Source organism: Pinus tabuliformis, chromosome 4_2 (assembly GCF_031772625.1).
Source record: "Pinus tabuliformis cultivar Carrire ecotype Pingquan chromosome 4_2, CPIR1, whole genome shotgun sequence".
Taxonomy (NCBI): Eukaryota; Viridiplantae; Streptophyta; class Pinopsida; order Pinales; family Pinaceae; genus Pinus; species Pinus tabuliformis.
In genome coordinates this window covers 888117732-888142083 of record NC_142304.1, presented here as the reverse complement: position 1 = coordinate 888142083, position 24352 = coordinate 888117732, and the positions used below count along the sequence as shown (strand labels likewise).

Below are 24352 nucleotides of genomic sequence, written 5' to 3'. Positions count from 1 at the left end.
AAACTTATAACGAAGAAATGATTTAAAAAAAAAATCATAAAATATTCAAAATATATTTACATATACATTCAAAATTTCACAATCTTTGTGAGAGTTAGAGGATTAATAAAAAAAATCACCATCTTATAACTTTTGGATGGCCCAGCAATAAAGTTAAGAAAATGATTTTTTAAAAGGATTTTTTTCAAGCGTCTCCAAAAATTCATTTATTTTAAATTCAATACTGTTAACTTTTAAGAATAGTTTTTAAAAACACCTTTTATATTTAATTTTTTTTAATAACGAAAAGTAAGTTTTTGAATATCATTTTTTTAAATAATTTTAATAATACTTTTAATAAAATCATCACAAATCAACATCGTTATGTAATACATCATTAGTTTTTATTATTCAAATAATATATTGGATTATTTGTATTTCATTTTTCTAAAAACATATTTTCTCACCGAATCCATATCATATATGGTTTTATTATAAATATTATTGTTATTGATAAAGTTTAGTCGAGATTTTATTGTTTTGAATCCATATCATATATGGTTTTATTATACATATTATTGTTATTGATAAAGTTTAGTCAAGATTTTATTAAAACAAAATTTCAATTTTAATAGGGAATAGATTAAAATGATTTGTTTGAAATAGTTTAATCAGCTAAATTAAATAGCTAATAAATGTGGATGGATATAAAAACATTTAACTAAATTATTATTTTACAAAATTTTAAAAATAATTTATGTAAAATTCAACATTTAACATGTACTATATATAGACATAGAACAAATGATCCTCTCATAAAGACATTGGGGTATAACTTGTTACATTAAGAAGAACATCTCCCCTCATGCTAGGATTTATAAAAATGACCCTTACAATCAATATAGTTGGATAGAAATTATTGACATTAATGATAAACAGACCTACATAGAAATCTGTTATTCCCCCCATCAATCCTAACTTCTATAAGAAAAAGAATCTAGATAAAAATAGTCCTTACAATGGTTTAGAGAATGATATTTCTAGCCTAAGGAATGAAGGTAATATCCCTTTAATGGGTGTCTTTAATGCTCGAACTTCAAGCAACCAAGCTATTCTTCCAAGAAATCATTCCAACCCTAATCCTCTTTGGTTAGACAAAGAACTTACTTTAGCTAGCTGGTACAAAAGAAGCTTTGAAAACCTCGGGGAGAATTTGTTTGGGTCAGAGCTAGTCAAGCTCTGTAGTGCTCAAGATCTCATAATTTTCAATGGTCTAAAGAAGTGGCCCAAATCTAGCCAGATGCCCTGCATCCATGGGCTTCGTAGCAGCGTGGTAAAATATGTTATTTCCGATCCCCCTTTATACAACGAAATAATAAATTTTGACATCTTAAACGACCACGAGCTTGACTCTGATCATAGGCCTTTACTTATAACTCTCAATTTTGTCATGCATAGAGATCACATAGAAGATAATACTTATAGTTAAAAGAACTTAATCTTTGATAGAAATAAAATTGATCTCTTTCTAAATGAATTAAAAACTAATTTTCTTCCTTTATCTAATATAGACAACATAGAAGACCTCTATTATAATTTTACTACAACCCTCTCATATTCTATTAACAAGTTCTCAATTGAAGATTCAAGTAATAAAGGAAATAGAAAAACCAACCCATGGTATGACAAATATTGTAAAAGTGTGAGGAGAGTAATTAAGGAAGCTGTAGATGAATCTCTTAAAATTGCCAGGATAAAAATATACAAATCCCTAACTAAAAGAAAAAAAAAAAAAAACAGTATATTTGTAAAAGACAAGAGAATCTCTTACACCTCTCTAAGGTAGCTCCTAAAAATTTCTGGAGGCAAATTATAGCTAGGAAAACTAAAGATAGTAATAAATTTTCTTTACACAACTGAAATTCCTATGTTAAAAAGATCTATGAATCTCCAAATGTCATGGATAAATTTGAAACCCTACTCACAACGAAAGAATTTTTCCCATTAGAAGACATTGATTTTGGGATTAAACACCTGTCAAATGGGAAAGCTAAGGACATTGAAGGTTACCAGGCCTTAAAATTTGGAGGTCCTGTCCTCATCCCCCACATCCACCAGCTTTTCAATCAAGCGGTCAAGCAAGGGTTCCCTAAACCATGGACTCAGAGCCTCATTATCCCTATTTTTAAAAGGGGGGATACAAATAACCCCTCTAATGATCGGACAATTATGATCAACCCTCTCTTAGCCAAGTTATATGGTATTATTTTGGAAAAGAAGTTGAGCATATGGCTTGAAACTAAAGGTAAGCGGGCTAAAGGCCAAGTGGGTTTTAGAAGGCAACACTCAACAACAGACCACCTCTTTATGCTTAGGATGATTGTGGAGGAATGCCGCAATGATAAATCCAATCTCTTTTGTTGCTTTGTGGACTTTAGAAAGGCTTTCGATACAGTACCTAGAAACAACCTATGGAATATATTAGAAGAGCTAAAGGTTCCTTTCAAGTTGAGAGTTGCCGCTATGAGGTTATACGAGAATGTAATTACTAAATTAAAGAGCAATTAAGGGTGGTCGAAAGATATTAAGTGTAATATTGGAGTTAAACAAGGTTTCCCCCTCTCCCCTACCCTATTTGGCATTTACATTGACAAGCTAGAAGTTTGTTTAGAGGAAGTAGGCCATGCTGACATGATCTTAGCTGGGATAGTCATCATCCTTTTTCTCTATGCCGACGATATTGTTCTTCTCGCAAGGTGCCCATCTGATATTGATAAGAAGCTTAGACTCCTTAAGGATTTCTGCTCTACCTTGGGTATGACTGTTAACACTAACAAAAAAAAAGTTATGATTATCAAATCCAAGAAGGACACTTATGCTAATTTTATGTATGACAATAGTAACTTGGAGGAAGTGTCTTCTTACAAGTACCTAGGAATTGATATTCATCACAAGCTCAATTGGAACTATAGCATTGATAAAAGGATTAATGGGGGGTGGAAAGCTTATTTTGGTCTTGAAAAAAATTGTAAAATGACAAACCTCATAATGTGGGATAGAAAGATATTCCTCTTTGAAACTTTAGCCACTCCTGTTATCTTATATGGATGTGAGGTTTGGGGTTGTAGCATCTCTAGAGAATCCTGGAGAAAGATTGAGCAAACCCAGAAGCATTTTATAACGAGTAACCTCAAAATTAAAAGTAATACACCCTAACCTATTCTCCTTATAGAAGTGGGTCTTTCTCCTATCGAGAGCCTAGCTATGACTAGGCTTCTTTTGTACAAGCACAAACTCAATAGCATAGGAGACCATAGACTTCCTAAGCTAGCTTTAAATTCCAGCCAAAACCACCGAAGGCACAAACGAGGTTGGTATAAAGACACCACGGCCTGGTTAAACCATTGGGAGATCGATGAGAATGTTGCATTACAAAAAATTAATAACATTAAAAGTATTGTTACTTCTAAGTTCAAAGAAAAAATGTGGTGTGAGAAAGATTTAGTAGGTAAAAGAAAATTAAGATATTATAAGGAGGTCATCAACCCCACCCTAGAAGATCAAAAGTATCTCTCTATTTTAACTAGCTCAAAGAAGAAAATTAATATAGCCAAGATTAGAACGAACTCTCATGAGCTCCTAGTGAAACAGGACGTTGGGCAGTTCCTAAAACACCATGGATGGAAATGATGTGTCATCTTTGTGAGAATATTAACATTGAGGATGAAAATCACTTCCTCTTAAAGTGACCCACGTACAACCACATTAGATCACAGTTTCATAATCTTTGTTGCAATACTGACCTTCCTAGCCTTTTACAATGTCAAAAGTATAGTGAACTTGGGAGGCTTCTCTCCAAGCTTTTTGAGCATATGAATAAAATCTTAAATCAAACTAAATAGTTCGTTTCTTTAGGTCCAATAAGCCAAAGTTCGGTCTCAGTGGACGTTAACCATCATCATCATCATCATCATCATTTGAATGCATTTCAAAATAATTATTTCATAGTTATATACTTATAAATTTTATTATCTTCATAGTTATTATATATATATATTTTTTTTATTTTTTTTTAGTTATTATGCATAGAAATTTTACAATAGAGATATTTTCACCTTTAGTATTTATTAACGCAACCATATAAACTAAATCACTGGCAAACACCCATAGGCATCAAAATACTATAATACGCATCAAAACACATACTTATTTATCATAAAAATTAATAAATTATAACTTTATTTTAAATTGTTATTATTATTTTTTACATTTAGGGGAATGAGCGATTGAGCCTTCCTCGTAGTGGCAAGAGGTTCATCTCAAAGATTTGAACTTGAGACCTTTGCACTCACATTTACTTTATATTTTTAAGGACTTGCCTAGTAAGCTTTCTGAGAGCTATTTTAAATTGTTAAACTTGAGACCTTTAGACTCACATTTAATTTATATTTTTAAAGATTTCCCTACTAAGCTTTTTAAGAGCTATTTTAAAATGTTATTATTATTGTTAATTACAAAAATAATTCATATATAAATTAAACATATATACATTCAAAACAAAAAATTTAAAATCCACACTATTTTTTTATGGAGATTTTTATTTTGTGAATAAGATTTCTTATAATACCACGACTTATCAAATACCACATGCCGAAAAACCCATAACTACCCAAAAAATAATTCATTTCATATCACATTAATGATATAACAATTTTTTTAATTTAAAAATAAAAATAAACATCGTTACCTTAAATAAGAATATATATAAATATATATATTATAAATATTATAAAAAATATTTTAAAATTATTTCACTGAAATTAACGTCATTAGTTAAATTAAAATTATGTAACCCATATTCCAAAAAATAATGTTATGAGAGAGTTACGTTACTTCCATGAGAGTGGTCCTTGTTTCCCTTATTGGAAATGGATAGTTTGTTGCAACTGATAATCACACGGTTGACATCAATACCGTCGCTAGGAGAAGTTAACTAGATACATTAGAGAATTTCAAGTGACGGTTGTAACATTGAACAGTGAATTTCTGATTTTGCAAAACACATTGCTTTTTGCGATTTTATAAGCGTATCGTCCTTTTTCTTATCTCTCGTAGTGGATACCGTAGTCAAAGAACATATCTGGATTTTTCGGTTAAGCATCCATTAAAAAAACTAAAACCTCGAGCTTTGTATGTCTGGAATAGTTGAATATTTCAATTTCGATGTTTTTACTTCAAATTTTTTGAAGATGTTTAACATAGCGTTAAGTTTTTCAACATACTAGTTATAAATTAAAAATTAAAAAATTAAAAAATTATCAATTATAAAAGACAAACTAATTATAAATTTTTCATATGTTTTTAGAGAATATTTTAAAAGATACAAACTCTTTATATCATTGAATCATAATGATTTTCAGAATTTTTTTCACATTTTATTAGAAAATCAATTAAAATATCAAATTTTTATAAAATTCATAAATTTTATATATATTAAAAGTAGATTTAATTCTGCAAATATTTGTATTCGTTCCGAAAGTAAATTTACCAAATTTGATGGAGCTTAACCATTCGGAATTTGGGAAAGGTGAACAGAGTTGCAAGTTAAAGTAGTTCCGCCCAACTAAAACCACATTTGGACGAACTTGTGTCTGTCGTTAACGTTCGTTAAAATAAACTAAAAATTCGGCCGAATTAATTTATATGTTCGGCCTAAAATGTGTGTATACTTTCCATTGGCCGCAAAAATGAAATAATGTGACCCTCCGAAAAAACGTTTCACCCGAATGATATAAAGAAATAGAGCCGAAACATTATTTTCACTCTTTCCTCATTTGAAGTGAACTTTTAAACTAAATCTTTTGGGTTGAATTTTCAAAGAAAAAATTTTGGGCTGAATTTTAAAATGAGTTTTTTGGACTTAATTTTTAAAGTAAGTCTTTTGCGTTGAATTTTGAAAGCGTTTTTTTAGCTTGATTTTTAAAGTAAATCTTTGGGGCTCAATTTTTAAAGTGAGCTTTTTGGGATTAATTTTTAAAGTAAATCTTTTGGGCTGGATTTTTAAAGTGAATTTTTAGGGGTGAATGTTTAAAGCGAATTTTTTGGGCTGAATTTTTAAAGTGAGTTTTTTGTTTAAATTTTGAAATTGACATTATTTTATTGGATTTGAAAAAACTACAAAGATTAAATTATCATGGGAAATCAAAAAAATTGCAAGAGAAAATATGATCGAATAATAGACATTGAAGCTCGTAGAGAATATATGGGAAACTATTACAAAATAAAGAAGGAAGAACACTTAAATATTGAAAGGGAAAATCAATTTCAATTAAAAATTGAAGTAGGTATGTAAATGTAAATATTATAAATGATATTTAAAATTTAACTAGTATATTGTGAAATTTAATTTTTATTTGATGAACTATTTTGAAAAATGTTTTGCAATGTAAACACAAAGAGATATTCCTCACATCACTAAAAAATAAATTGAAAATGTTGAAAGACAGTGATAAATATAATGAACCAATGATTGATGGTATTGGTCAAAATGTTGAAAAAGATTGAAGTGAAGAAGTTGAATCACCATCAGGGATGTGTATATATGTCATGTGTATTACTGAAGTTATACATATTTATTAATTTTAATTTCATTCAAATTCTATTTTTTAATTTAATTATTTAATGAATATTTATACCTCTTTACATTTAATTTTCCTATCCTTAGATAAAATGAATATCAATGATGAGATGTTATAAAATGTTGACATTGACATATATGGAGATAAATGAGCTAACCTTATTATACGATATAGTGTTCAACTCATTATTGATAGGTTCTTCAAAGATGAAAGTGTGACACTTCAAGCTCAAATTTTGAGAGGTCTCTTAACATTAAAAAAATTAAAATAAGCTACAACTCTATAGCGTATTCTAAAATCAACGAAAGATAAATAGGTGAAGGAAAATGTGATTCAAAATATAATTAGTGCTCTAAAATCAATTAGAAGGTATAGATGCACGTAGAGAAATAAAAATGCAAGTGGTTTCATCAAATACTAAATAAAATAGTTTTGGTAAAATCCATGGCAAAAACATTAGGGACCTCACAAAAAACATTGCACCAACATAGGAAATTTCGATTGCAAATAGTTGTAAATGATGATATTGTTTGTTGGACAATTTTTTTGTAGGTAACCATACAAAGATAGACTCGGAGAAGATGTTAAAAAAATAATATATGAATATTGGATGAAAATTCACATGTTTCACCAAAAGTAAAGGATGTGATGCAACAAAAAATAGCATGAAATCAGTATGAAGAACATGCAAAACATATCTTGGACACCACTCCAATAAGTTCATAGAAGAGAATCCTGGAATTAATGTCTCAATCAGTGCTTTTGCGCAACATGGTATGTTAAACCTATCATTGTATGTGACACTTGTTGTTGTCGTTATCATGTGGAATTTCAGTGATAGAATGACACCTTCCTTAATTTTGGTAAAACATTTTGGAAAAATTCACCTCCTCTATCCACTATCCATGGTTTCATATCCGAAATTCTATGTGCAAGAGAAAGTCATAAATTAGTTTACAAAAATAAATGTGTTGGTGGTAAAAAACATGATCATTGTGGAAATTTGACTTTATTTCACAACAAATATTCTATTGATATAAATGATCAGTCATTGTCTAACCTAAAAGTGAAACGGAAGAGATATGAATATATCCATACATCGATTAGTTAAAATAATAGGACAAGTGTTAAAATGATTGATTTACTAGAAGAATAAATTCTTGTGATAGAGTTTTCGAAGAAATTTGAAACAGAAATTTATAAGTACATCAAGCATTCACATAGAGATTGATGACAAGCCTTGCAATTCAAAAAATCCCTTAAAAACTTTCCACGAGAGACCATTTTGTCAATAGTTGATTTTGCAGAGAATTAGACATTTGTTGCACAAAATGAAATACAGAGTGAATATTATCATTTTGACCAAGTATCTATGCTTGTCCCATATTACGATGTTGCAATACTAACCTTCCTAGCCTTTTACATTTTTTGCACAAAATGAAATACAGAGTCAATATTATCATTTTGACCAAGTATCTATGCTTGTCCATATTACGATCTTGCAATATTGACCTTCCTAGCCTTTTATGATGTCAAAATTATAGTGAGCCCAGGAAGCTTCTCTCCAAGATTTTTGAGCATAGAAATAAAATCTTAAATCAAACTAAATAATTCGTTTCTTTAGATCTAATAGAACAAAGTTTGGTCTCAGTGGATGTTAACCATCGTCATTTGAATGCATTTCAAAATAATTATTTCATAGTTATTATACATATAAATTTTATTGTTTTCATAGTTATTATATATATATTTACAGTTATTACGCATAGAAAATTTACAATAGAGATATTTTCATTTTTACTATTTATTAACGCAACCATATAAACTAAATGACTAAAAGCATCCACACACATCAAAATAATATAATATGCATCGAAATACATACTTATTTATCATAAAAATTAATAGATTATAACTTCATTTTAAATTGTTATTATTTTTTATATTTAGGGGAATGAGTGATTAAGCCTTCCTCGTACTGGCAAAAGGTTCATCTCAAAGATTTGAACTTGAGACCTTTAAAGTCACATTTACTTTATATTTTTAAGGACTTGCCTAGTAAGCTTTCTGAGGGCTCTTTTAAATATTTAAACTTGGGACCTTTAGACTCACATTTACTTCATATTTTTAAAAACTTGCCTAGTAAGCTTTTTAAGAGCTATTTTAAATTGTTATTATTATTTTTAATTATAAAAATAATTAATATATAAATTAAACATATATACATTTAAAACAAACTTTAACAAAAAAATTTAAAATCCAAACTATTTTCCTATGGGGATTTTTATTTTGTGAATAAGCTTTCTTATAATACCATGACTTATCAAATACCACATGTCCAAAAAGCCATAATTATACAAAAAAATAATTCATTTCATATGGCATTAGTGACTATAACAAATTTTTTAATTAATCAATTTAATTAAAAACGAAAATAAACATCATTAGTTAAATTAAAATATATATCTTGTAAATATTATAATTTCTTTTTAAAATTATTTCACTAAAACTAACATCATTAGTTAAATTAAAATATATATCTTGTAAATATTATAATTTATTTTTAAAATTATTGCACTAAAATTAACGTCATTTGTTAAATTAAAATTTTGTAACCCATATTCCAAAAGATGACGTTATGAGAGAGTTACGTTACTTCCATGAGAGTAGTCCTTGTTTCTTGTTTCCCTTACTGGAAATGGATAGTTTGTTGCCACTGATCATCACACGGTTGACGTCAATACCGTCACATGGAGAGCTTAACAAGGTATATAGGGCCTAATTATGGCCTTAAGAAATTAGGGAATTTCGAGTGACAGTTGTAACATTGAACATTGAATTTTCGATTTTGCAGGACCCATTGCTTTTTGCGATTATATAAGCGTATCATCTTTTTTCTTATTTCTTGAACTAGAACTTTAGCCGAAGAACATATCTGGATTTTAAAAAACTAAAACCTCAAGTTTTGTGTTTAATCGTTGGGTACTTCAACTTTGAAGTTTTTACTTTAAAGTTTTTGAAGATGTCAACATGTTAATTATAAATTAAAAATCTAAAAATTATAAATTATAGAAGACAAATTAATGTAATGAATTATAAGTTTTTCATATTTTTTTTTATAAGATATTTGGAAAGATACAATTTTTTCTATTTCATTAAATCATAATGACTTTCAGAATTTTATTGCACATATTTTATTAGAAAATTAATTAAAATTAGTAAATTTATATGAAATTCCATAAACTTTATATTTAGTGAAAGTAGATTTAACTTTGTAAATGCTCGTATTAATTCTGAAAGTAAATTTACCAAATTTGATGGAGTTTAACCATTTCGAATTTGGAGAAAGGTGACCAAAGCTCAGCTGTTACAGAGTTGCGGGCTAAAGTAGTTCAACTAAACTAAAAATACATTCAGACGAACTTGTCTTTGCTGTCAACGCTCGTTAAAAGAAGTTAATTCCGTTGAATTAATTTAAAAGTTCCGCCAAAAATGCGTCTATACATTCCATTTGCCACAAAAATGAAATAATGTGATCCTCCGGAAAAAAAACATTTCACCCGAATGATATACATAAATGGAGCTGAAACATTATTTTCACTCTTTCCTCATTTGGAGCGGACTTTTAAACTAAATCTTTTGGGCCGAATTTTTAAAGAAAAATTTTTGGGCTGAATTTTTAAAGTGATTTTTGAAAATAAGTCTTTTCGGTTGAATTTTTAAAGTGAACTTTTTGGGATTAATTTTTAAAGTAAGTCTTTGGGCTAAATTTTTGAAGTAAGTTTTTAGGGCTGAATGTTTAAAGTGAGTTATTTGGGTTGAATTTTTAAAGTGATTCTTTTTTAAAGTAAATCTTTTGGGATAAAATTTTAAAGTGAGTTTTTTAAAGTAAGTTTTTTTGTGCTAAATTTTTAAAATGATTTTTTTGGTTTAAATTTTGAAATTAAGTGTTTTTGTAGAATTTTGAAATGGAATTTTTCGGATTGGATTTTAAAAATCTACATAGATTGAATTATCATGGGAAATCAAAAAAATTGCAAGAGAAAATATGATCGAATAAAAGACATTGAAGCTCGTAGAGAATATACGAGAAATTATTAGAAAATAAAGAATGAATAATGCTTAAATATTGAAAGGGAAAATCAATCCCAACTAAAAGTTGAAGTAGGTATGTAAATATAAATATTGTAAATGACATTTAAAATTTAACTAGTGTATTGTGAAATTTAATGTAACAACCCCGAATTAACAAAATGTAATTAATTACATTAATCAAGCAATTCATAATCAATACGAAATTTATCAATTAATTAACATCAATTTCAAAAATATCTGGGTAGAGACAACTTACCTAGTGATGATGTTTCTCACTTGTGATTCAGGGTTGAATGCCAGTTGAATTCTGTTAACTGCAACAAAGTTTTGGGGACGACTCTCCACCCAACCATAGGCTCAGTTGCACAAAATCTTACTATAACTGGCCACCCCCGAGCCCTCAATCAATGTACTACTGCCAGGGAATCCTTTGCCTCAAAACATTATTCTCCCAAGAGAATGGATGATGGAATCATGGAATGATGGAATGCCTCTTATCTTCCTCCTCATCTATTAAATAGAGCAAACATTGGAAGGGGAACCTCATGCACACACTCCATGTGTCAACATGCAACTTTACTGCTTTCTTGTTTTATTCTTGTGTTTTTACATTTTGATAGCTTTACTGATTTTTACTGTTTTCTTGTTTTATTCTTATTTATATTTATTTAAAGCATTAATTTATTATTATTTATTATTTATTTACTATTACTATTTTTTTATTTATTGTTTATTATTTATTTAATATTATATTATATTATATTATTTATTATTTATTATTTATTATTTTTATTATTTATTATTTAGGGACATTACATGCTCCCCCACTTTAAGGAACTTTGTCCCGAAGTTAAGTTTTTATTATTTATTATTTTTATCATTTATTATTTAGGGACATTACATTTATTTTGTTATTTACTACTTCATGTAGCAGTCCTGACACCCTCTGTTGAACTAGTATAACCAGTAGGCATCGAAAGTTTCTCAACACCCGAGAAATCCCAAGGAATCTTTGTCTTTTTTCCCACTTTTGGAATCAGGCATAAGCCTCCTCGATCTGTATCCTAGTCTAAGGCTGGCCCCAAAGCTCGTGCTTGACTCAGACCTCATCTGCCTCCAAAGCCTTAAGGCAGGCATTCGGTATAGTGCTCAATGTCTCTGGGCATCTCGCAAGATTGGCCCACTCCCTCCACAACTCACTAAGGCGCACAACCCTAGGCATCGAAGTCCTTACACCCCCACCAAACTTCGGCATCCCAATACAATACTAGACACCTAGCCTAGAACATTAGGAACTTGGCCTCCTCAAGATGGTCCCATAGCCCTTCAAGAGCTATCCATCAAGAGCTATACAAGACAAAGGAACCACTGGCATATGTCGTGTTGATTGACTTTGTTCCCAACCCATATGGTGTTACTTATTCTCCCTTGTGCATATGGGCTCGCACAAGATCATTAAATAAATCAACGCTCTCAGCCCATTAGTGGAGTCCTGTCAATCATCACACCTCAACATGTAACCAATGCATTAGCTATACCATCATAGTATCATAGAAAATAATCCACATGCCAATTCTTGCATGTCATCATGTAATATTCATCATTTTTAATCGCAACATTATGAATAATAACGAACTACATGCTCATGCATGTCATAAATTTGTACGCAACTATCACATGCTTCACTTCATGAAATACCATCATAAGTTATAACATCAGCATATTTGCATCAAAGACATATCATGAATTCACATAATAAATGAACCACATGTTAATAAACCTCATATTTTAACATCATAATTCATATGCCACGTTATGCATATCATATCCATCGTGAGTATTCAACATTAAATACCTATCATCACGTAGTAAATGAATATGTCAATATAACTTGACATAACATCATAATGCCTATGCATATCATCATCATCATAAGGATACATCATTACTATTGTAACAACTATATAAATATGTACCACATGTGTATGATCACCCTCATACCATCATATCATGAAACATCATCAATATGAGAAACATCTCAATACTTATCAAATATAGAATAATACTCTATAAGCATTCTTATCATGATTCCTTAGAAAAATCAATTTCAATTACTTTACAAACATTCAACTATGAACTAAGATTATTCAACATCGATCTAGGATCTATGTTATCTCATCAATGTTATTAGTGTTATGATTTCATCAAGATACCAATTACTTTTCCAATAATCATTTCCACTTCTTTCAACTAGGAAGTTGACCATTTACACCATAGGTATAATCATCTAAGTACATCGTTAAATTTCACATGAGCCTCATCATCTTGAGTCTTAATCTCTCGTCATATATTCTTCCTTTCCCAAGGAAATTCTGGTGAAATTCATTGTTAAGATATTACTAGTTATACACTCATTTTTTTTAGATCATCTATCTCAAAATTAAAATCCCTTGGTTTTACCTCCATTTACCCTTTGGCAAGTACCGATTCGAATACCACTATAGGCAATTGCATATAAACACTAGGTCATCATGATTTAATTTTATATCATGCTTAATTTACTTGCATGAGGGTTTGTTGATCCATGTTGACTTATACATACATCACTTAACAATTATCAAAAATATTTTCTTATTTCGTCAAGTTCCTATCTCAATACCAGTTGATTGCTTTATCGTAAATTCACCCTTCTTCAAGTTGGACAAGAGATCCTTGCTCATTAAATAGTATCTTTATTTTAGATTTTGAAACAGTTGTTAACACTACTACCATCATTGTCCATGAAAAATTTAAATGTGTGGTTTTCTATGGAAACAACCTCTTTTAATGCTATGTGAACAAAACTTGATAAGTTTCTCTATGTGAAGTCGTACTCATGAAACAATGAGTGCAAATCAGTGAAGTACAACCTCTATTAATTGACTCTCACTTCTTTTGTCAATATGTACACAATCCTTCTCAAGGTATCGTTATAAAATTTCTAGCAACATTCCTTCCTATACTTCAACTATTATTATTATTATTTTTTTTAACATTTAAACCTTTAAACATCCTCCTCGTTTATCATCACTGGTCACTATGAAAATTCTCAACTTCATATCTTCACACTTTTAAACTATGTAGATCATCACTATGGCCATTACCAATCATGTTTCTCAATGCACTCATCAATACCCTTAAAAGAAATTTCTTCTTGATAGAACATCCCTTCATTTCCTCCTACCAGATATTCATAGATATATTTTTATTTTTCTCCTAGTCTTAATTTCCTAATATTCCATGTCTACTAGCTTCAAAAATGGAAACTTCTTCACTTCATTCTATTTTATTAAATTGACTTTAATTTCTCACCTCCAATCATTGTGGTTTCTTTTCCTCCTCTCTTAAAAGCATAGCATTGATACACTTTGGAAATGTTGTTACTATTCCCCAACTTATAAATTCATTAAGATGGCTACCAAATGTAATCCGCTTATCATTTCCTGTTTTAAGACATCAACATAATAAAATTTCCTGATCATACATCTTGTTATCCATAATTCATGCATATAGTTAGTCACCTATGGAAAACTTTACAATGTGGCTCTCCCATTAGAGGGAAAAACTATTATAGATGTTGTCATGCACACAACTTATCTCCTCCAATTGATCAATTTTTCTATGTCATCATACCTTCCAGGTTCCTTCAAAATGACCTTCATTATTACCATGATTATTCAACTTCATTAGTTGATTGCCAATATTTTCTTCTTTATGTGCATCATCCTTAGATAGACCTTATACTGATACCTTTAGAGTACCAAGTTATGATTATACAAAACACTTCCATTATGTTCTAAAATAGGTTGCCTCTTATTATTGATTTCTTACCCTTGTTGTGACACTTCCTCTCAACCACCTTAAGTATATATCTAGCACCTTCTTCTTTTTCATCTGATCCAAGTTGGCCATAATCACATGAGTTATCATTAGTTATCATCATTAGAAAATTTGCAAGTTTTTCATTTCCATTTCTCCTTAGACAACTTTATCCACTATATGCAGTTAACCTTGAATTACGAAACCTCATGTAACATTAAACTAAATTGAAATCATAGTGTACGATTTATATGTATCATAAAGTTTAAACAATAAAACATGCTTTAGATGCTCCATAAAATTATCTATCTTAGCTAAGTAAGCAATCAATCTACTCATTAAAATCCATCAATGTAAATTTTGAAGAATATGATCTACCAGGAATAAGGTAAAGTACTGTTGAGGCTAAATTAAAAGTAATGTAAAAATCATGAACATATTTCTATGATTGACCATTTCCAATTAAAAAAGGTAACAAAATTGTGAACATGCAACGGTCACAAAAACAAAAGACAACATATTGAAGAAAATAGAGAGGGTTATTAAAGATATTAAAGAAAACTTAACAATTCCCATAATAGACCCATACTATAATGACAAATCTTGTGCAACTCCAAGAATCCCTTATTAAACTCCAATTTCTGTCCACCTTATAATTAAACTCCAATTTGAGCCATTGTACGCTGAGTAGATAATGATCAGATAAGATTTTATTGAGCCACCACAACATGCTAGAATTGAACCCTTTGAAATAAAATGACTATATGCGATGAATGAAACAAAAGTATAGAACTTCGGATGCTAATTACAGGAACATTCAGTGTCAACAATGTGAGCAACTGAACCTACGAATGTGACAAGGCATTGGAGGTTTTAGATAGCATGGAAGAGCTTGGTTTGGATAAAATCAATCCTCAATTGTATAATTCTCTTCTCGTAGCTTTGCTTAAGAATGACCAAGTCCATATGGCCTTATCCTTATTTAATACCATGTTAAAAGAAAATATTCATCCCTATACGAGTGCATCGAATCGACTTTTGGTTGCTCTCAGGAAGGCCAATATGATGGTGGAATTCGAGAAATCCTTTTTAGATTTGAGAACTATGCATTGTGATTTTGATAGTTGGAGTTATAATATCTGTATTCATGCTTTTGGGATAGTTGGGAAAGTGGATGTCGCTGAGAAATTGTTTGAAGAAATGAAAGACAGAGGATGTGCTCCGGATTTGTGCACATACAATGGTTTGATTGTTGTTCGACGGAAGGCAGGAAGGTTGAATGAAGCAATAAACATATTTGAAGGAGTGAAGGAAGACAACCCAGATCCTAGTGCAGTCACGTATGGAATTTAATCTGTGGATTTTGCAAAGTTAATAAAATCAGTGAAGCCCATAAAATATTCAAAGAAATGGCTTATAATGGTTGCAATCCTGAGCTTATTGTGTACAATGCTCTTCTTGGTGGCCTGTTCAAGGTTGAGAACTTAGCGGATGCATGCCAATTTTTTAAAAAATGGTACAAGAGGGCGTGGTACCAAATTCTTCTTATAATATATTGATTGATGGCCTAATAAAAAAAAGGCAGAGCAGCAACTGCCTATAAGCTATTTCATGATTTGAAGAAGAAAAAACAATGTGTAGATGTTATCACATATAGCATTATGATATTGTATTTCTACAAGGTGGGGAGAGTTGAGGACTCGCTAGGATTCTTAGAGGAAATGGAATCTAGAGGTCTGGTACCTGACATGGTAACAATAACATCCCTGTTGATTGCACTTCGTAAGTCTTGCAAATGAGATTGGGCACATCGGCTTATGAAACGCATAAGAGATAGCACTATTATTCCTAACATTGTTAGATGGACTGCTGAAATGGAGGAAATAATCAAATCTAGGAAAGAGGAAGCAAGAAACCAAACTTCAATATTTGTAAATAATAACGATAATTTTGATAGCCTTTATTCTCAGCAATTTGTGCCAAAAGACAAGAAGAAAGAAAATGAAAATTTCCTTCCTATTGATCAGATGTTTGGTACCAAGACACAAACGAGCGATCATATTGTTGAAAACAGTACACCCAAAGATTTAGGTGTTGGAACAACAACAAATGAGGATAACCAAGAGGTGACTAACAGAAGAGAGATTTTCTATCAGATTTTCTTCAGATATGTCGCTTATCAATATAAACGGTATTGATGCAGAAGAAGGTTCGCATAATAGCAATGAGAATACATTCACTTATTAAATTTCAAGAGGCACTACAGATTATGCTATTAAACAAGATATTTTAGAAAAAAACTTTGCAATTCTGAAGCTTATCCTAGCTTCTTAGTATTCAAGGGAAGAAAAATACAAGGTAAAGGAATATATTATTTCAACAATGATATGTTTAGCACTTACATGTCTTTCTTTTCAAAACAAGGGAAGATAAACATAGCTTGCAAGTTATTTTAGTACAACATTGAAAAAGGCAGTGATCCACGGACCTACACCTATAACACATTACTAAGTGTGATCCGGATTTAAATAGGAACGCAATAAAGTATAGAGATAACCATAAAGACAAATATGTAGCGGAAATAATACTTCATTTCATTAATGGAAAACACTGAAATATGGTTACAAATAGAAATAGAAATAACCCAGCTAGGACGTTGGTAGCTTATCTCTGAGAAGAGATGTGTCGGCTACATGCCTCTGAACTGTTCCGAACTGTGTTTACAATGAGGCTTGAAGGCCTATTTATTATTGAGAAACAATGGAAAACCCTTCACATTCCAAAACCTAACCCTAGAAGATGAAACGCCAAATTGTGGGCCCCGTTTTGGGGTGAGTTGGACAGCCAACTTCCCGGGGTCGCGAATTGGTCGTATTATCTCCGTTTGACGCACATGATATCCCATTGGAAAGATCTCTCCAAGGACTACAACGAAAAAGACGATTTTTATCAAAAAATTCATTGGCGGTAGATTTCCCAAAAAACGTCGTTTAGGGCCTCAAAACCGCTCCGGAAGTTCAGGACACGAAAAACTACTAAAAATAGTAAGTTATGCTACAATTAAGGAAACTGAAAATGCTGAGAGAAACAATGGTGGGGGTCCAGGTGGACTTGGCAGGTGGCCACCAAGATCCACCTGGATCATTCCTCCCCCCTTAGGAAGCAATGGTCCCCATTGCGTTGAGTTCCTCCATGAGATGAGGAAACTTTTGCTGAACTTGGTCCCTGGTGAACCACTTGCCCTGGTGAAGGAGTTGGCCTGCTTTGACAACTCGATACAGTTGGATATTCTGTTGGCGAGTGTTCTTGACCTGCGTGTCCATGATCTGATCAGTTGCAGTTTGTTCCATGAAATCTGCATTTAATTCAGTGGGTGTGAACTGTTCTGCAATGTCGGATGTGTCTAGCAATGGTGGAAAGTATGGCCAAAGGCGGTCCACATTGAACACTGGGTGTAGGCCAAGGAATGGGGGAATGTTGAGCTCAAATGCATTGTCTCCCATAGCCTTAATAATGGTGTAAGGACCATATCGGAGTGGTCTCAGTTTCCGATAGGCTCCAGTAAGGCGTTCCTTTTGCAAATGCAACCAGACTTTGTCGCCCACTTGAAACTTGTGTGGCACCCGATGTTGATCATGTCGCTGCTTGTACTTGGCATTTGATTTTTCCAGAATGTCATGGACCTGCTGGCGAATATGTTGGATGTGCTCAATGAAGCTGGTTTCCTTATCTGTTTCGGACTGGACATAAGCTTAATCTGTGTGAGTAGCTACAAGTGGCATGGCCACATGAATGGGGCATAGTGGCTGGAATCCCAGGCCCAGCTGAAAAGGGCTGTGGCTCGTCGAGCTATAAAGAGATCGGTTGTAGCTGTGCTGAACATAAGGGAGGCTCTCGTCCCATGTGCGTGGATGCTTTGAGTTGTACATGCACAGAATGTGTACAATCATCCGATTGACAACCTCTGTCTCGCCATCAGTTTGAGGATGGAAGGCTGTGGACTTAGTGAGTTTGGTGTCCAGCATTGACCAGAGACTGGACCAAAATGTACTGAGGAACCGACTGTCCCAATCTGAGATGATAGACTGTGGGATCCCAAAGTGCACCCAAACTCGTTCAAAGAAGAGTCTAGCAGTGGCTTCTGCTGTGATATTCTTCTTGCAGGCCGCCATAATGGCTATCTTCGAGAACCTGTCGACGACCACAAAAACACAATCATTTCCATGCTTAGTGGAAGGAAGGCCTGACATGTAATCCATGGAGATGGATTGTCAAGGTCGACTAGGGGTAGGCAGCGGGGTATAGAGGCCTTGCTTCTTGATGTTTGGTTTGACAATGGCACAGGCAGTACATGATTTGATGTATTTCCCGACATCTTGTCGAAGATTTGGCCAATAGAAATACTTTTGCAGTACTGCCACCATTTTCGCGACCCCGAAATGCCCAGCAGCCCGACTGTAGTGTGCTTCCCAAATCATCTTGGCACTCTCTCTTGAAGGAACACAAAGGTGACCCAGGTGGCATAACAGGGCATCTTGGAGATGAAAATCTGGAACATGCCGACCCTCCAAGAGTGTCTGGTATGTGTGGCCAAATTCTGGGTCACTTTTGTAGAGAAGTGGCCAATCAGAAGTCTCGTCACCACAAGAGTTGAGCACAGTGGTTAACGCCATGATTGGTGGTCGACTGAGGAAATCTGCAACATTATTGGTGTTGCCCTTCTTATACTTGATATTCAAATGGAACTGTTGCAGATATGTAGACCACTTCTGATGGCGATCATTCTACAATTTCCCTTGGGTCTGTATGAACTGCAGGGGTCGGTGGTCTGTGTGGATGACTGTTTCCTTCCCCAAAATGTAATGCTTCCATTGTCGGCAGGCCTGCACAATGGAATACATCTCTTTATCATAAGTGGGATACTTCCGGACTGTGTCCGAAAGTGTTTCATTGTGATATGCCACTGGATGCCCGTGTTGAGTAAGGACTGCCCCAATAGCATAGTCAGAGGCATCTGTCTCGACCTCAAATGGTTGTTGTAAATCTGGTAACGCGAGCACCGGTGCCGTGCAGAGGCGATCTTTCAACTCTCTGAATGCCTTCTGTTGAGATGCAGACCAGAAGAATTTCGCTTTCGCTCCTCCCTTAGGGACTTGACTCAAGGGCCAAGTGATATGAGAAAACCCCAACACGAACCTGCGGCAAAAGTTGGCAAGACCTAGAAAGCTGCAGAGCTCCGTCAGAGTGGTTGGAGATGGCCAATCCCGAATGACTTGGATCTTGGCCGGATCTACATGCACCCCATGTTCATCAATAATGTATCCCAGATATTGAACCTGGGTCATGCCAAAAGTGCATTTCTCCAAATTGGCACATAGCTTGTGCTGCCACAGTGTTTGAAGAACCTGTCGGATGTGGTGGAGGTGCTCTTCCCAACTCTGGTTGAAGATCAGAATATCATCCAAGTATACCACTACAAATGGGTTGGTGAATGGCCGCAAGATGTCATCCATTAGCCTCATGAAGGTTGCACGAGCATTCGTCAATCCAAAAGGCATAACAAACCATTCGAAGAGGCCCTCCTTAGCTTTGAAGGTAGTCTTCCACACATCAGAGGGTTCGATTGGTACCTGGTGATATCCTGACTTCCGATCGATCTTGCTGAAATATTTTCCCCCCTTTAGTTGGTCCAAGAGGTCATCAATCCGCGGGATCGGGTACCTATTACGGACAGTGATCTTGTTCAGTGCCCGATAGTCAATACAGAGTCTCCAAGTCCCATCCTTCTTCTGTACCAACACGATCAGACTCCCACAAGGTGATGAACTTGGACGGATGTGACCTTTCTGCAACAGCTCCTGAATCTCCCTCTTGATTTCATCGTTCTCCAGAACGGAGCGACGATAAATTGGTCCATTGGGTAGCGGCGCACCTGGGTTCAAATCGATGGAGTGCTTGACTTGACAGTGCAGAGGAACCCCTGCGGGGGAGGTGAAGATGTCCTCGTACTCCTTCACGACCTTATCCATCTGTAGTTGTCGTGCGGAGGGGTCTTTTCTGGAGGCCATGGCTACTGTCTTATTCTTTCCTTGCGGGCGTATCATCAGGAAAACAAATTTCCCAGTCTTGGAAATGAGCTTACTGCATTGTTTTGCAGAAATTAAAGAGATGGCGGTAGGCGGTGCTACCTCTGGTATCGTGTACAACTTATTTCCCAATGTAACAATAACAGAACGGGGCCTTGATTCATACACATCATGTCGTTTCCAAAAATATGGTTGTCCTAATAATACATCACAAACTTCAAGGGGAGCAATGTCACACAATACCTCATCCATGAAGGGCTTGATGTTGTACAGAAGGCGACACTGCTGGCTCATGCGAAGATCCCGTCCTTGGTGAAGCCACCCGATGGTGTATGGTTGTGGATGTGCTGTGGTCGGCAAGCCCAACCGCTTCACGACCTCTGCCGAAATGAGGTTCTTTTGGCTCCCACTATCGACAATGAACTGTAGCGGGGATCCCTTTACCCACATCTGGGAGTGGAAGAGACGCTCCTCCTCTTCTGGATCTTCGGGTTCATTTTTATGGATCTTTGCGGTAGCAACAGTGGCGTTGGGATCCGTGTCAATGATCTTCTTCCCTTTGTCATCCCCCTTGTCGGGTTCTGCCTCAGAGTCAGAACATGCATCTGATTCTAGAACCTTTAGTTCAGCCACCAGTGACTGCTTGGCTCGACACTCCTTGGTGTTGTGAGTGGAGCTCTTATGGAACTCACACGATTTTCCTGTGTCCTTTTTCGTCTTCGCGGCGCTGTTCTTTGCCTGCAGCTTTGGCGGGTTGTCTTGAGCTGCCCCGCCTTGGCTTTGTCCTTTGTTCTGTGTTTTAGGGGCACCTTTCCCTTGCTTCAGATTCACAGATCCAAAGTCTCGCTTCTTTTGTTTAAACTTCTGCTCGACCTTGATGGCATATCGATACGCTGTGTCGAGCGAGGAGATGTTCAGGAATTGTATTTCTTCCTGGATTTACTTGTGCAGGCAGCCGCGGTATTTGAGTATCAAATGCTGCCTTGTATCCTTGATACCCAGCTTTGTGCGAAGGGTATGGAAAATATTGTTGAACTCCAACACATCTTGGTCCCTTCCCTGCCACAACATGGTCCATTTTATGTATTCATCCTCATAGCTTCCGACAGGGTAGTACTGCTCCTTGATGGCATCCCGGAATGAATTCCAGGTGGGTGTAGCTGAAAATAGTGAGCCAGTATTTTCATCCTTCTTCTCACAGTAGGTTTCCCACCAGTCCTTGACGTGGGGGGCTGCTTTGAGAAGAGCGAAAACAATCTTTTCTCGACTTGAAAATTCATGAACAGAAAAATAACCCTCCAACAAATTTAACCATTTATCTACAGTATCTGCGTCTATCTAACCCTAAAATATGGGGATTTCAAAATTAACTTGTACCTTAAAGGGCGTGGCATTTCCAGAGTAGCTGCTGGAAGCCGATGCATCGCTTCTGGGTAGCCGCTGAAGGATTTGGGCAAAACTGTCCATCATCGCGTTCCGTTGTCGCTCGAGGGCTTCTTCGAGCAAGATTTTGATAGGATCTCCTGCCCCCTCATCTTTCTTCTCATCTGCCATAGGAGGCCGTCGGGATCTGCGAGGCTGGTCTCGCAAAGGTTCGACTAGTTCAAGCCCTAACTCCTTATATCCCGACCTCGTTGGGGACATGCAAAGAAAAATAGAGAAAAAGCAGACCGCTCTGATACCACTGATCCAGATTTAAATAGGAACGCAATAAAGTATAGAGATAACCATAAAGACAGATATGCAACAGAAATAATACTTCATTTCATTAATGGAAAACACTGAAATATGCTTACAAATAGAAATAGAAATAACCCAGCTAGGGCGTTGGTAGCTTATCTCTGAGAAGAGATGTGTCGGCTACATGCCTCTGAACTGTTCCGAACTGTGTTGACAATGAGGCTCGAAGGCCTATTTATTATTGAGAAACAATGGAAAACCCTTCACATTCCAAAACCTAACCCTAGAAGATGAAACGCCAAATTGTGGGCCCTGTTTTGGGGTGAGTTGGATAGCCAACTTCCCGGGGTCACGAATTGGTCGTATTATCTCCGTTTGACGCGCATGATAGCCCGTTGGAAAGATCTCTCAGAGGACTACGACGGAAAAGATGATTTTCCCAGAAAAATAGCTGGCAGTATATTTCCCAAAAAACGTCGTTTAGGGCCTCAAAACGGCTCCGGAAGTTTAGGACCCGAAAAACTATTAAAAATAGTAAGTTATGCTACAATTAAGGAAACTGAAAATGCTGAGAGAAACAATGGTGGGGGTCGAGGTGGACTTGGCAGGTGGCCACTAAGATCCACTTGGATCAAAGTGGGTTTATTAAGAAAGGCTATTTTGATGAGGACATTTATTTTGCCTCTTGTTTTTTCATGATTTCAACCATTCATTAACCTTTTTACTACTGACAACCAACCCTTGAAACCACATATTGCCTATCTTTTTGTGCATGGTTGTTGTGCTGTTGGTTTAAAGCCCCACTTGCTATCTCAACTCTAAAATCATCATGTAACTGAAAATTTTCATTCATACATTTTATCAAATAGTCTATATGCATCCATCCTGACGAGATAGTCACGGTGATTTCACTAATCTGAAATAATGTCCAAATATAATCCAAATGAAGATATGCCCAGGGATTTGTTATTATTTTTCAATGTTAATGCCCATACCAAGACTCATGCTACAACTGGCATATTCTTCATATTTATTAAAATACTCTAAGAAATTCAACAACTATTGTGACACATAGTTATGGAACTATAAACTTTTAGGCACAGAAAATAGGCATTCCAACTTACAAATTTGAGTCTAAACTAGCATATAAAGTGGGCATTCCAACCTACAAATTTGAGCCTAGCTGTTGAGCAGACACAAAGTTTTCAAGAACACATTTTGTGAAACGGTTAGCATGCAACGTCAAAATCAGAAATTCTTCCAATTCACGATCAATTGATGTATGAATACAAGATAAAAATTAAGTGAAAGAGGAGATGTCCGCCAGAGAAACCTACAATTTTCCAATTCAATAGTCCCATATTAAGATGGATTTCTGTAATGAGTGAGTTTGAATACATAGTGAAGTTGTCTCCTTGATTTCAAATTTCCCAATATGATGAAGAATCCCTAGAATTAGAATGGGAGGGACCCTTTAGAAAGAAAAAGATCACTTCACACTAAAGAAGCTTGTTGAATATGGATTGATCAACAATTTTTTTCTCAAGCTACAAGAGATTAATGAGGTAATAGATACAAATCTACTAGACAACTTGAATGTAAAACTCCCCAAACAACTTTACTTTAATCCTTTAGATGCCTCAAATCTTTGACAAATATACTCTCAGAAATGCTCACGAATTTGATAATAGTATCTCAAAAATTTGCTCACAGATTGGAGGAGAAAGGAGGCCTAGAAACCCTATGACCCTGATGAAATGGATTTTAGCTAAATGATGAAATGGTGTGGAAGGAACTAAAACTGAAAATTATATTAGTTTAACAATCAGCAAAAATCTATCAAATATATCAAAAATGAATGTGTATCGTTATGCAGATAATTAACGAATAGATAACAAAAACAATACATTTTTGAAATGACAGGAATCCAATACCTTCAACAACTTATAAGCATCCTACTTGCAACGAGACTATGACAACACTTTAGTTCATTGCAATTTTGTTATTTAGAATTCA

At 34.3% G+C, this 24352-nt stretch overlaps 1 pseudogene; it reads left to right on the top strand.

Moving 5' to 3' along the window:
* LOC149172549 (uncharacterized) overlaps positions 1–16768 on the top strand; it is a 40073-nt pseudogene extending 23305 nt beyond the window's left edge.
* Positions 16769–24352: the final 7584 nt, after the last annotated feature.